This window comes from Hyaena hyaena, unplaced genomic scaffold (genome assembly GCF_003009895.1).
Source record: "Hyaena hyaena isolate Hyena2069 unplaced genomic scaffold, ASM300989v1 scaffold_164, whole genome shotgun sequence".
NCBI lineage: Eukaryota > Metazoa > Chordata > Mammalia > Carnivora > Hyaenidae > Hyaena > Hyaena hyaena.
In genome coordinates this window covers 2,381,832-2,397,185 of record NW_024080796.1, presented here as the reverse complement: position 1 = coordinate 2,397,185, position 15,354 = coordinate 2,381,832, and the positions used below count along the sequence as shown (strand labels likewise).

General features: G+C 32.9%; 1 protein-coding gene across 4 annotated transcripts in view; it reads right to left on the bottom strand.

Moving 5' to 3' along the window:
- Positions 1-15,354, bottom strand: part of LOC120236879 (activating transcription factor 7 interacting protein) — a 112,874-nt gene that overhangs the window by 64,996 nt on the left and 32,524 nt on the right. Inside the window, exon 2 of one of the 4 annotated variants that reach the window (XM_039239938.1) lies at positions 1,148-1,217. The exons of the other annotated variants lie outside the window; for them this stretch is intronic. The gene's annotated coding sequence lies outside the window, so the exon portion shown is untranslated. The remainder of the gene's footprint in view (positions 1-1,147; positions 1,218-15,354) is intronic. 4 annotated transcript variants of the gene reach the window in all.

Here is a 15,354-nt window from a genome sequence, read left to right as displayed (position 1 = left end):
TACATTCTGCATTTATTTGTTCACTTTAAGCCAATTACTTATAATGTATTTCTTAGTCTTCCTAGCCTTTTAATTATGGAACTCAGTAAAACTATTCAGAAAAAAATATCTTTCAATTGAACAGACACTTCACTGCAAAATTATCATAGGCACTATTTTAAAGGTTATTCATTATAGTCTAACATTAAAACTTCAAGTTTTTTCCCACCCACTATCCATTCCAAATTCATACTAAATGAAAATTTTTCTGCGAAGGATACAATGCGAATTTTGTAGTCACTTTTACTTGCTGACTTCAAAGACAGAAAATAATTAAATTTATAACCTAAGGAATATGGTTACCTTTTAAATATTTTTAGACAGCGGCCTAGAATTCTTTTGGACTCTGACCTCATAATATCCACATTTCTCAGCTGTTACAGTTATTGTGAGTTGTATTAAAAGCAAGCATTCCTCTAAAAAAAGTGAATTTTCGTAATTTTCAGTAACCCCATTAAGAACATGAATTCTGCAGAACATGGATTCGAATTCCAGCTCTCCCATGTATTTACTATGTGACAGAGGGCAAGTTTACTAACACTGGTTTCAGCAATCTTTTTAAAAAGGACATATCATTATCAGTACCTGCCACAGAGGCTGTAGCCATGATTAAACGAGATTCCATATATTAAGCACTCAGTAATTACCTATGTATATTCACAGTGTTTTTAGGCATAAGCTAGAGAATCTGAGACAAATTTCTCTTAAATATTTCTGTTATTTTGTGTAGAAGTTAGAAATCCAACATGCAAACATTACATTTAAATTGCCACCACCAAATAACATTTAATAAAAATAAGTATACTCCATGCAAGCTGGTTTTACCAATTAAATTGTCATTCAATTCAGTAATAATATAGTACCGTACAAAGAATTACAAAATAACTACCATCTATACCCACAAGGGAGCACACTACAGCCACTTACCAGATCTTTTATGGGTTCTAAGTATAATGAAAAACAGACAAAGCATAAGGAAGTAGCATGAACCAGTTCAAACTAGTTCAAATATATCTGTGCAAACCAATCAGCAGTAACTTTTTAAAAACCTATTTTGCATAAGCAAAGTATATTTAAGAAAGATACACATTTGAAAAGGGCATGTTACCTGCAAACAAGTCTCCATGGCTGTACTACTGGAAGAATACATTTCTAAGGATCAGTTTAAATACCGTCATCTGGAATAGAGGATGCCAGTCACAAAACTATTCTACAAAAGAAAAACTAGTTTTTCTAGGTTGCAACACTAGAATCATGAAGCTTTCATATGACTGTAATTCATTTTCACAGGAAAAAGCATTTATATTTTACAGTAGAAAATGTCTGCCATATCTAGAAGTAAATGTGTAAAACATTAACTTTGTCTAGAAAATATTTTTTCATTAAGAAGAGTCAAAAACTGTTTTTAAGGTCTCTATTCTTTAGATTCACACGGAAAAATACCATCATTAATAAATTCTTTTTCTACTGCATTAAAAAGGGCTTCAACTTTACCAGAGGTATATTTAAATAACCAAAAAGGGCATGTTACCTGCAAATAAGTATCTATAGCTTGGATTTTTTTTTTTTTTTCAAATCTTGGGTAAACTATTTTTAAGGAAAGCCCAATAATCCTCTTCATTTTTTAAGTGAAAATGTTATTCTCTTTTCTGCTTCGTTCCCCCTCTATCTACAACTTTTACCCTTTTTTCTAGCAGAGAGATCATAGCTATGAAAAAACAAAGGGGAAGTATTACCAAAAGCTGTAATGTCTTAGCCTACAATCTGCCTGCTCAAAAAGCTCAAGAATTTAAGTGGCTGTTCAAGAGCTGCTCACAAACTCAGCCAATCAGTAGCCAGCATTCTGATTCCTGCCCAGCAACAGGAGACAGACTAATAAGGTCAGAGAAACATAGTTAAAACCTGGATCTGAAATATGTTACTGAGGTTCTTTGTCTAATATAAGTAATCTAGAACATAAATGCATATAAAATCTAAATCTATATGATACATATTAAATATCACATAAATAAATAAAAATATACATCTTTCATGCTATTATCATTTATCCTCCTTTAAATACCCCTGAATGTTTCCAGAAATATAAATCAATTTCCTAATTGGAGAATGAGTCAAACATGGACCACACATAACAAGAATATACTTCTCTCCCCATAGGTAAGAATCTGTAAAATTCAAATGTAAATTTCTTTTTTTAAAAAAATCCACAATCCTTAATATTTATAAAACATTTATAACTAAAAATTCAGCAGAACCTTAAATTCAAATGACAAGATTATTTTCAAACCCACCTATCACTATTGTTATAGATTTGACTCCAAAAATTAATAGTATTCTGGACCCAAAGGTTTACTACAGATAGCATCATAAAGTGCTTTGTTGTCTACTGCACTGAACTGACTCAGTTTGATTCACCTAATGAAATTAAAATGTCTGACTCCTGACAACCTATATTAAGTGAAGTGTTGTAAGTACAATTATTAAATTTTTTCTCCTTAACTGTCCTTCACAGCATGTTATGAGCTCTCCCCTTTTGAAGCAATAAAGCAAATGTGTGGGTTACAACAGTAAATATTCATGTAAACTGAAGGGAAATTTTTCTTATACTACATCATTCTGCAGTCCTTTAAACATAAAATAAAAATAGGTAATCTGTCATCTGAATACATTTTTTCTCAAATTAACTACCTATCAGATTTTGTTAGTAAACAAGTTTTAAAAATAAACCTCTTTTTTTTTTCCTCCTTCAGTTCCAGATGAACCTTGTAATTTTTCAAACATACCCAAGAGGGAGCTTGCTGCAGCCATACTCTTAGTTTATATAATCTCCCCATAGGAAAAATAAATCAGCAGCTGCTTCAGTGTTTCCTTGTGTGAGAGAACTGAAATTCACTGTCTGATTGGCTCAAAGCCATAGCTGTCTAGAGCCAATCAGACATCGGCATCACAAACCTTGCCCAGCAACAAGGGAAGCAGATGAGGGCAAGTACTCTACCAAGAATCCAAATGCTGTGAAAATAAAGGTGAACGATTATACTGAAACATATTCGATGAAACTGAAACATACTCATAATATACTCCCAAATTTATTGTTTGAATAAGAGGTCTCCTGTAGGGTTTTTCTGATGAATAAACAAGGGTCTGTACTACTGCTTTCCAAGAACAGTTAACAAAACAATAGGAATACCTGGATTGTTAAATCAAAACATATGCATACATACACAAACACTATCCTAATTCAAAGCTATGGATACCTGATGCAGTGTACTTAAAACTGAGCAGTAACTTGGAAAACGTGAAGCAAAGCCATTTAAGTGGACTTGACATTTCTATCTTTGACACAAGCACTCCAAGTGCATTCATGCTGATAACTGACATTACTATAACATTATTCTGAATAATGGGATGCTGAGAATAATTTTTATTCAAATTTGGATTTTCATTAAATGGACTAAATAAATATTAGCCAATAGGACTAATAATGGCTTACTCTTACATAATCATTTTATGCTCATGATTCCTAGCCTCTTTAGAAACACAATTCTGCCACTTGATTCCGTGACAAACCACTCTCATTTGAGAAGTGCATGATCTTATTTCACACTCCCAAATTTTACTTGAGAATTTTGCAACCATCCTAAAAATAAAATCATAAAGAATATTAAGTGTGTTACACAATAAATGTTTAAATCTGCTATAATGTTTACTGTCCATTGGTGAGACTGGTAAACCTGATAATGCAACGAATGGTTCATCCACTTTAATACTTATCTGTACAAATTTAGTATAAAGAACTTTCCAAATTTTTATCTTAAATAATGGGTATCTTTTTGTCTCTGTTATTTTTCTAAAACTTTAGAACTACTTTCTTTATATTTTAAAAATTTTTTTACATTTATTTATTTTTGAGAGACAGAGATTGAGCACAAGTGGGGGAGGGGCAGAGGGAGAAGGAGACACAGAATCTGAAGAAGGCTCCAGGCTCTGAGCTATCAGCACAGAGCCTGATGCGGGGCTCGAACTCACAAACTGTGAAATCATGACCTGACCCAAAGTCGGACACTTTACCGACTGGGCCATCCAGTCTCCCCTAGTAGAACTACTTTCACTACTTCTGTTAAAATCCCACGTCACATTTCCATATTCTCTTGCTTTCTATAGGTTTTCTCTCCCGGTCACTCACAAAGCACTGGCAATATTCATTTCAAGATCCAGAATCTGCTATAGTTCACAATTCTTCAGTTCTACTATGCTATCGTTCTTCTCTCAATTGCATAAAACACATTCAATAGCTATCTTACCATCTTTAAAAAAATATTAATTGCTGAAAAAAGTATCAAGTGACTATAATATTTGACACCTCAACAAAGAATCCCTTCTGCATGTTATCAACCTACTGATATTAGCTGGAGTATCAAAATATAGAATGAAATATCCCCAACTAAATTTTTAAAAAATAATCAGCAACAAAGGAAATAGAGAGTTTGCTTCACCAACAATTCTTTGGACAAAACAGGAACAACTCATGTTCTTGAAATTTTGGTTACATCAAAACCAGACTGGTCACTAACTTGTTGCATTCATTCACGGCTATGTTTTGAGAAATTCGAGACTAGGATAGTCTACATGAAAAAATGCAAGATACCCTAAAATCACTTTTCCAAGTGTATTTTTGTTATATAGGCAAATTAAAACTGACTGACCTGACCCAACAAATGCAATTTTAGAATACATTTGTCAAATTACATCCCCTTAGAAAATGAGCCAGTTATCCCATCCCCCAGGGCCCTATCTACTAGCTTGACCCACTCACCAAATTCTACCACCTACGCGGATAATAAGTAAAGTTACAGAAGTCCATGTAATAATTTTTTAAGGAATTTAAACCAGTTGTCCAAATGTATTTTTCATAGTTTGCCTGGGTGAGCTAAAACACCCAGAATGATTTATGAGAAGTTGAAAGACGTAAATTCTTCAAATGTCAGGAACAGCTCTAACTTTTCTTATTGACCCAGCCGAAGAAGAAAGAGTGAAAAGCTACTTTCTGTGTCAGCCACCTTTCACTAAATAGTATTGCAGCAATACTTCCGCCCCCAAAATCTTACTAATATAACATTCTTCTTCATTCTAGCTCATAGGATGAAGGAGTGGTAGGTACCCCCACCCCAAATCTAGATCCGTGGCAAAGGGAAAAGACTACAGCGACAGAATAATACAATATATCAGGGTTTTAAAGCTATTTCTTAGATACAGTATACATCACTCTCACTCATAGTCTATTGGTTAAAGGCAAGTTACACACTAAAGGGGTGGAGAAGTAAAAAGCAACCAGTGGGAAATACTTCATGTCACATGGCAAAAGGCATAGATACATATAATCTTCTTACAAGAAGAAAGAATAATGGTGAAATAATATATAATCTACCACACTTTAAAAATACATAATTGCTTCTCAGCCTTTTGGCTAGGTGTTTAAGTGTAGCATCTATTCTTATCAGTTTAAAAATACATAATTATAGTGGTGCCTCAGTGGCACAGTAGGTTAAGCATCCGACTCTTGACCTTGGCTCAGGTCAAGATCTCACAGTTCATAAGTTCGAGCCCTGCACTGGGTTCTGCACTGATGGTGTGGAGACTGCTTGGGATTTTGTCCCTCCTTCTCTCTGCCCCTCCCCTGCTTGTACTCTTTCTCTCTCTCTCAAATAAATAAACTTAAAAAAATTTAAAGACATAATTATAAAAAGCTTGGCCTACCCAGGATTTCTAAACTAACAAAACTGGGTCTCCTCACTGTTTGTTCTAACATTTGCATAACAATCGACATAGGATAAATCACCCTAACTCGAGATTTCAGGCTGCTCAATTGTAAAAACAAGGATATCAGACTAGATGCTTGCTAAGTTCCATTCTCCTCAAATTTTACATTACTTTACAAATGTCTAGCTATACTGATGCTCTTTTATAATTCAGTTTTCATTATAAAATACTGTGAACATGCAGTAAGATATAAATTCTGAGATAATGACCACGTGTGTACCCACCATCCAGATAAGAAACAAAACAATTAGAAAAAAAAAAGCCAAGGCCCTCTGGATGACACTACCAGATAGCATGCTCCTCTTTCCGCATCCCCAACTCCTTAACACAAAGATAAGCATAATCTTGAATTTGATGTTTATTATTTTTAGGCATTCCTTATACGACTTTTTCTATACTATAAATTCCCCTTTTTTGTTAACTAAACAACATAACTTAAAGGGAGAAAAAGAAACTTACACTTACAAGGGAAATTATTTGTCAGATACTATACCAAGGCATATTCTTTTCTCATTTACTTGATAACTTATTTAACATTCACCTTTACGTATGATCTAAATGAACACATGAAGGACCATGCTGCTACCATGCATTACACAGCTGGTGATTTCGGCCTGGGAAGGTCAGTCAGACGCCCAATTCAGTACCAAGCTGTTTTCACTGGCACAGATGCCCTTCTACATTTCATCCTTTAAATTTTGCTACCATGGGATGCTCTATTGTATCAGAATGTTAAGTAATAAATAAACTACAGCTGACCCTTGAACAACACAGATTTGAACTGCATGGGTCCACTCATAGGCAAAAAATTTTAAGGTACAGTGCTGTAAATGTACTTTCTTTTCCTTATAATTTTCTAATAACATTTCCTTTCCTCTAGCTTACTTTACTGTAAGAATATAGTACATGGTACATATAACATATAAAATGTCTAACTGACTGCATGTTATCAGAAAGGCTTCCAGTCAACAGTAGACTATTAGTACTTAAGTTTTCGGGGAGTTAAAAGTTATATGCAGATTTTTTTACTACATTAGGGATTGGTAGCCTATCAACCACATTGTTCAAGAGTAAACTGAATATGGTGTTTGCCACAATTTTCTTCTCTATCTCTTTGAAAATGGAGAAGTCATTTAATGTAATTCCTAAAGCCTAACCACACAGTAATTGCAATCTGAGAGTAGACCCTTAATTTTACCAACCTGCAGACTGGTTCATATATTAGCCACAAAAGTATTATTAGCAGAATCCTAAATATTTAATTCTCTTTTAAAAGCAACTTATCTACAAGTCACCTTAGCAAATAATAGACTTTACTCTACAAACGAAAAGGTAATTTCCTCAACCTTGTAAGGGGAATTTTGGAAAAACCCACAACTAACACCTACTTAATAGTGAAAGACAGTTTTTGCCCTAAGATTAGGAATAAGACAAAATGTTTGCTCTTACCACTTCTATTCAGCAATAACTAGAGGTTCTGGCCTGGGAAAGTATGCAAGAAAATGAAATAAAGGCTTTCTAACTTGAAAAGAACAAAGTATTTTTTGCATTTATTTGCAATGATACAATGTTATATGTGGAAAATTGTAAGGAATTCACTAAAGAATTATTAGGATTGGTAAATGGGTTTAGAAGGTCACAAGATACAAGATTAATATATAAAATCTATTGTGTTTCTATAGTTACAGTGAACGATTCAAAAACAAAATTTAAAAAACAATTCCATTTACAATAGTATCAAAACTAACAAATTTAACAAAAAAAAGTAAAAAACTTTATCCTCTGAAAAACTATATAAAGCATTGTAGAAGAAATCGAAGATCTAAATAAACACCAAGACATTGCTTACTCCTGAATCAAAGGCTTAATATCAAAATGTCAACATTCAAAACTAATCTGATTCAACATAATCCCTATCAAAATCCTAGCCATGTTCTTTGCAGAAACTGACAAGGTGATCCCAAAATTCATATGCATATGCGAGGGACCCAAAATAGCCAAAACAATCTTGAAAAAGAAAACAACATTGAAAAACTTACTCTTGAGATTTTCAAAGCTTAGTACAAGCTACAGTAATACTGTCAGTGTAGTATTACTAGCAAAGAGGGCAGACATATATAAATCAAAGGAATAGACCTCCCAGTCAAGATACAAATCCTCACATTCATGGTCAACTGATTTTTGACAAGGGTGCCAAGAACATTCAATGAGGAAAGAACAGTATTTTCAACAAATAGTATGGGCATTACTGGGTAGCCACATGCAAAAGAATGAGTTTAGGCCCCTATTCTCATGCCATATATTAAAAAAATTAACTCAAAATGGCTCAAAGACCTAAATTTTTTAAAAAAAATTTAATACTTATTTATTTTGAGAGATAGAGAGCACAAGCGAGCAGGGGAGGGGCAGAAAGACAGGAGAGAATCCCAAGCAGTCTCCGCGCTATCAGTGCAGAGCCCAATGCCGTGCTCACTGTGAAATCATGACCTGGGCCAAAATCAAGAGTTTGACCTAAATTTAAGAGCTAAAAGTTTTCAATCTTAAAAGAAAACTTAGGTACAAATCTATAAAATCTTAGAATAGGCAATGGTTTCTTATATATGACCCAAAGAAAACAAGCAATGAAAGAAAATAAAATAGATTAACTGAACTGGACTTTGTCAAAATGTAAAAACTTTTATGCTGCAAAGGACACATCAAGAAAGTAAACCAACAACTCCCACAATGGCAGGGAATATCTGTCAATAATGTACCTGCTAAGAGACTTGTATCTACTAGAACCTACAAAAAAAAAAAAAAGTTACAACTCAATAATAAAAAAACAACCCAATTTAACAAAAAGCAAAGGACTTGATATCTCTCTAAAGAAAAACTAATCAACAATAAATGTGAAAAGAGGCTCAATATCATTAGTCATCAGAGAAATGCAAATCAAAGCCACAATGAAATAACACATTACACATAGCAGAATGGCTATAATCAAAAAGAAAGAAAATCACAACTGTTGGCAAGGATGTAGAGAAATTCGAAGCCTCATATAACGCTGGTGGAACTGTAAAATGAAGCAGTTGTTTTCCAAAACAGTCTGGCAGTTCTTCAACATATTAAACATTGCGTTTCCATGGGATCTAGCAATTCCACTCCTAGCTATACCCCCCAAAAATAAAAACATATGTCCACACACAAACCTATGCACAAATGTTCGCAGAAATGCTATTCATAATAGCCAAGAACTATTCATAACAGCCAAACTAACTCAAATATCCAACAACTGATAGGTAAATAAAATGTGGTATATCCATACAATGGAATATTATTTGGCTATAAAAAGAAATTAAGTACTGATAAGTGTTACAGTATGAATGAATCTTGAAAATACACTGAGTAAATGAAGCCTGTCACAAAAGGCTACATATTGAATGATTCCATGTATATGAAATGGCCAGAATAGGCAAATCTGTAACGACAGAAAGCACCTTAGTGGTTGTCTAGGGTTGGGGGATTGAGGAGAAAATGAAAAATGGCTGCTAAAGGGTACAAGGTTTCTTTCCGGGACAATAAAAATGTTCTAAAATTAATTGTGGTAATGGTTGCAAACTCTATAAATATTTTTAAAACCACGGAGCTGTACACTTTAAACCGGTGAATTGAATCTGAATACATCTCAAATCTGTTCTTTGAAAAAATATGTAGCAGAACTACAGTTAATTTCTTGTTGGCTTTTTTTTTTTTTTTTTTTAACCTAACTCCCCTTTTCTGGGTCACACTTTCAACACAGACAAAACAACTATATCAAGAGAACTGAATGTTCAGTTATACTTCAGGGAGTTTACATTTTTAGGCCAAGAAGTTTATAATCATAACAGTGATGAAAGGCAATGTACATAAAATAACAATAGCCATATTCTTCTTATGTGCTAACCTTAAATAAGCCTGTTATTCTTTTTCCCTGTCCTAAATGGGACAATTCTTTAGTATGCTTATCTCACAGGATGATAATAATGGGCATGAGATACTCATATAGGATTAAGAAAAAATTTATCAAGAAAAAAACCACAATACTGAGCATCTACAGATAAACACTCCATGTAAGTCTATTAATGGAATCTTCTACACATGGAAAATTACCAAAAGGACTCGAAAGTTGAAAGTAAAACAGAAGCGTTTGCTTCTATTATAAACTGGCACTATAATCAAAAAACCTTATATGTAATTAACATTGATAAATTTGTTTTAAAGTGAGGTATACTTACGGAACTTTGTGAAGTTACATAAAGCTTTGTCACATTTTATCAATACTGTCTTCATTCAAAATGATGTTCTTACCACCATTTACTGCATTTGTCAATACTTCAAATGAACCCTTTTAGAAATAATTATTAAAATGGACCTTAATATCTATATTTATGTATTGCTTAACAAAACACTCTGGCACATCTCATCATGCATCTAGTATAAGATTAAAACATTTTAAGTGTCCACTGCTTTGTCAGAAAACATTTTAAAATATGATGTATGTCAGAGGTAATTTAACAAAAGAATAAAAAATAAAATCCTCTGATATAGTATTAATGAGTATACAGTGTCTGGCACATAATACATACTTAGTAAATATTGGATAAAAGAATGATGAACTATATACACATATATAATATCTAAAATAATTCTTAAATTAAAAATTAAATTACCCTTTTAGGAAGCAAAGATACTAATCTACAATATTTTTGACAGAACTGTAAACTAACACACTAGCAGGTTCATATACACAGGTGTATATAAGAGGATGACTTTTCTTTGGGGACTCGGCATGCTTATTTACTAACAAAAAGTAACAATATATACCCACTTTCACAAAATGCTGCCCCAGAAAAAGTGCAATACATAGGACCATTACAATTAATCAAATCTGACAGAGTCATTTTTCAAGCCTTAGAAAATTTGTTTTGGTTTGATTTCCTATCTCAAAAAATATTATTTTGAAAGAAAGCTACTTTAAAAAAAAAAAAAGAAATCTACGTTTGTTTATTACTATATAATGATGACAATCTTCTCTACAATAATGAACACACCCTAAAGGGAGCCCCCTTCAGCCATCTTATCAGTTTCCTCATAACAACAGAAACTGAAATCCAGTTTGCATAGTCACTGTGGTTGGCTAAAGAAAGCAGGTTCATGTAACCAGTCAGAAAGCTAGAAACTGGGCAACCATAAAAGGAGAAATTTTAAATCTGCCTGGCAACAGCCTAAAAATAGAAAAGAATACACTACTATAAATCCCAGAATAGACGTGAATATAAGAGCAAAACTACCAGCAAAAACTTTATTTTCTTGGGGGAAAAGATGTGCCTCACATTTCATCATCTAAAGTACTAACTTGGCATCTTTTCTTACTAAGTGGCAATTAAAGAAAAATGAACACTAAGCTAAATAAATGGGCTACTTTCAAGTTATATGTCATTGTTCACCTTACCTTACTTATATATATAGCTCTGTGTGTGTGTGTATGTGTGTGTGTACACACACACATACATGATTAAGCGTTTTTCTTCTTCCAGAGAATGATGCAGCATTTTAATCACAGCTCTAAAACATTCAAGGCTCTATAAAATCTCTCAAAGGCTGAACCTCACTGCATTTTTTTCTAGCACTTCACTTTTCCCTTGAAATTATTTGGGAATCTGAGTAACAGGTAAAAGACTATTTACTGTATTAAGATCACAAAAGATTAAATAATTTATCAAAATAGATATCTAAATAGAGTGGGGATTATGCCTTATTCTTTTTTAATATAAACTTGTTCTAACCTACAGTAGTGGCTTTCATACAGTAGGTATTCAACAATTGTTTTTCTCAATTAATTTGTTAGCGAGGAAGACAAATTATCTAACTGTTCATGTCAAGTGAAAGTTAAATTAACATGTAAAATTATAATCTGTATAATATTATTTTTGACTTTTCAATTTTGCCTAAAGTGGGATAATGCTAAAGATGACAATGCCTACCATTTCTTACTGTTACCCAGATAACAAAACCTATTTCATTATTCTAACTTTCCAGCACAGTAATGCTTAAAATGCATGTTTCTTTGTATACTACAAATTTACTCTGCAATACATTTTAATTCCTAAAGGTTACAAAAAATGTGCAGTTTAATGTAGTAACTACGAAGACTGTGGGTTAGTAAGAAACAACCAAGTCAAAAAGGGAGGAGGTGCAGAAAAAAGGAAAAGAAAAAAATTTTAATTTCAAGAAATTAAATTATACCTGCTGTTATGTTAAAACAAATGCTATTTATCAAAGTATATGTTCTATGCATTTCTTACAGCAAAACTTCCATCAGTGTATTTTAATGAAATGAAAGTTAAGTTTTAAAAATTTTCTTTGGTCACTATCTGTTATCCAAAATGTAAAGTGAATTCATACATTTGATACCATACTATACTATACTAAAAATTTGGTTATGAAAATTATATGTAAAGAACTATTTTAATCACAAATAAGGTTTAGAAACAATGCCTTAAAACACAGGAACATAAAACAGTTTTAGATAACAAAAATGAGCTCCAGTGAAGGATGGAAAAATATGAGCAATATAAAATCAAATGAGCAAACTGAGTAATACAACCTTTTAATCTAACAGTTTAAGATAGCTAGATTTTAAAATGAAGTATAACCAAGCGTTCAAAAACATAAATAGTATTATTGTAAACACTGGTCTGAATGAAAAGTAACTAAGCTTACTATCTGATTTATTTTTCTTACTGTTGTACTCATATGTGACTTGGATATCCAAAATCTAACTACAACTGTATTCACATCTAAAACAAACTATAATCCTCATCACAAAGGAAAGCAATAGGAGTTAACATGAGTTATAATTAGTGTGGGAGAACATAACAAATGGGCCAAACTTTGATAACAAGGTGCTACAAGTTGAAAAAATTACGATTCTAGATACACAAGTCAAGTATCATTTTAAATATAAATCTCAGCACTTCCTATTTTCTTAAATTTATTTAAAGCAGCTATACTTTTTTTAAAATAAAAAAAGGCCTTATATTAGCCAGTTTTATTTCAAGAGAAGAGAGAAAGCATTATGTTTTTTGCATAACAATATTCTAAATAGTCACACATCTTATCACATACCAATCTGAATTTTGGGAAGGGGGACTAAATAATCAATGACACAGTGTTAATTAGTACAGCAACTACAATGCCCTGGAGGAGTTTAGACAGTTCAAGAAACTTTACCTTTCATTTCTCCATTTTATTCTCCCTCTGTTGGCCCTTCCCTTAAGAACGTCAGCTGACAGCCAGATGTACTGGGGCCCTAGCCTATGTGTACAGAAGTGTAGCTTTAGTAACAAACATAACTAAAGGAAGGACCCTAATCTTCTGTCATATCCTGGAACAAATTCAAATTCTTCTTTGTACCTATTATTTTTCTTTTCTATAACAAAGCAATACTGTTGGTATGTTAGACCTCCTTGCATATTTAATTAAAATTATATTTACCACAACTTTTTTTGGCTGATTGGAAAAAAATAATCAAATCTGTATCTTTATAAACCTATTGTTCTTCAGTTAAAATTTCAGAAAAAAGTCATGCTTTTGATGGTAAGATCTCTCCTGGGCATACAACTCAGAATGGACCAACACCCCCCTAGGGAGCAAAGAAAAATTATATTCCCATTCTAAAATTTTTCTCACTAGTAATGCATAAAAATACAATCTACCTGTTTCTGGCAAATATTCATAAGCAGCTTACTTTTCACAGGTTGGGCTGTCAGAAGCTATTATCAACAGTTCCTGATACATTTAAATAAAACAGATTTCCTTCATCTAAAACCATGAATCATCACCATGTTTCATCATTTAAAACCTAAAAACCATCAGCAGAGATCTGACCAAATAACACTATACTTTGGAAACTCTCTTAACTGCTCTCCTAACCATCATAGTAAATGAGCCAATATTCTCTACCCATTCAATCAATATACAGACTGATAACTACAAATACACTGAGATCTCATGTTATTCTGCTCTCATCTAAACCTGTTCATATTGGTTGTGCTTGTTACCGAATTCCGTTGTATGTTTTTATTATAAGCTGTAGAGTAGAACTAAATTTTGTGTAAACTAATGAAATACGAGTGCAAAAAAAAAAGAGTTGCTAGATATGCATCAATTAAGAGACTGATGCAGAAAAAAACACTCAGCTATGGAGGGGACTACTGGCTTAGGTAAATCATTTAATAAAATCTTTAGTTCTAAAGTTTTCTATCTAGAATACATGGAAATGAAATTAGAAGACCTGAAAGGATCCTTTAAGGTTAAAAAAAAATTTTTTTTTATGTTTATTTTTGAGAGAAAGGAGACAGAGTAGTGGAGGGGGGTGGAGAGGCAGAGAGAGAGGAAGACAGAGAATCAGAATTCAAAGAGGCTCCAGGCTCTGAGCTGTCAGCACAGAGCCCAATGCAGGGCTCAAACCCATGAACCATGAGATCATGACCTGAGCCGAACAGGGGCTTAACCGACTGAGCCACCCAGGTGCCCCAGGATCCTTTAAGTTTTGATTCTTAAATAAAACTGTGATAAATTCCACTCCAAAATGCACTGTTCTGCTGAGAAAAGATAAAAATATGTTGGGTTTTTTCATGTATTCAATCTTTATCAAATGCCTAAGTGGTCACTATTATAGGATAATTTTAAAATATTCTAAAGAAACAATGTGATTTTAAAAAGTACAAAAATGTAGCATAGATTAAAGTGTTACTGCATGTAGATTTTAATATAAATGTGGAAGAGAAATACAGGCAGTAATATAATGCATGGATATCTTTCTACATGAATGACCATGAAAATTAGGAGAAGTTCTCTACTTTCCATTAACTGTTATCTCTTCAAAACAGACTGTTTATTCTTAATAATCAAAAACATGATTTCAAGTGTGTCACTGTAAACAAGACCTCTACACAGCCCTTATTCAGTCTTACTGATAGGGTTAGTACTCCTACTTTTTATAAACCAGATTTCTGAAAACTGACTCTGCATAAAGAATCACTCAAATTTCAGCTGAGAAGGGGAAAGAGTATGCCTTTCTTTACAACTGCAATTGCACTTCTGCTCATAACCCTATTTATAATTCAGTTACATCCACAAGACTTCACAAGTAGTTGCTAAGCAACAGGAACATACTGAGTTCAGAGCTATTGAAATCTGGCTCTCTGCCACATGAAAATATTTATCAGAGCCTAGAGCCTCCAGAATTTACAAAATGAAGAAGAAAAGGAAAGAAAAAGAAAGAAACATTCCAAAGAAATACAATAATAAATAGAGTAAGCCACCAAGCTCTTTTAAAAGATTCACAAATTCAGATGAAGGACTTCATTTTGGTATTTCCAAATATTTATTGTATTTCTGTCCTAAACTTTTTTCATCACCTCTTTCATGTTGAAACAGACTCTGAAGTTATTCTACTAGAGAAGAGAAGAAATA